Below are 267 nucleotides of genomic sequence, written 5' to 3' on the forward strand. Positions count from 1 at the left end.
ACAACTATACAACCCTAACCCTAACCCTAACCCTAACCCTAACCCTACACCCTAATCCTAACCCTAACTCTAACCCTAACCCTGACCCTAAACCCTAACCCTAACCCTAACCCTAACCCTAAATATATATATATATATTTTAATTTTTTTTATTTTATTTAAAACCTTTAAAGGCCAGTACATTAACAAAAATGTACAGTATAAATAAATAAAAATTAATAGTTAGTAAAAAAAAGAAAAAAAAAGATAGTAAAAGTTTAGAGATAG

Source organism: Nerophis lumbriciformis, linkage group LG32 (assembly GCF_033978685.3).
Source record: "Nerophis lumbriciformis linkage group LG32, RoL_Nlum_v2.1, whole genome shotgun sequence".
Lineage (NCBI taxonomy): Eukaryota > Metazoa > Chordata > Actinopteri > Syngnathiformes > Syngnathidae > Nerophis > Nerophis lumbriciformis.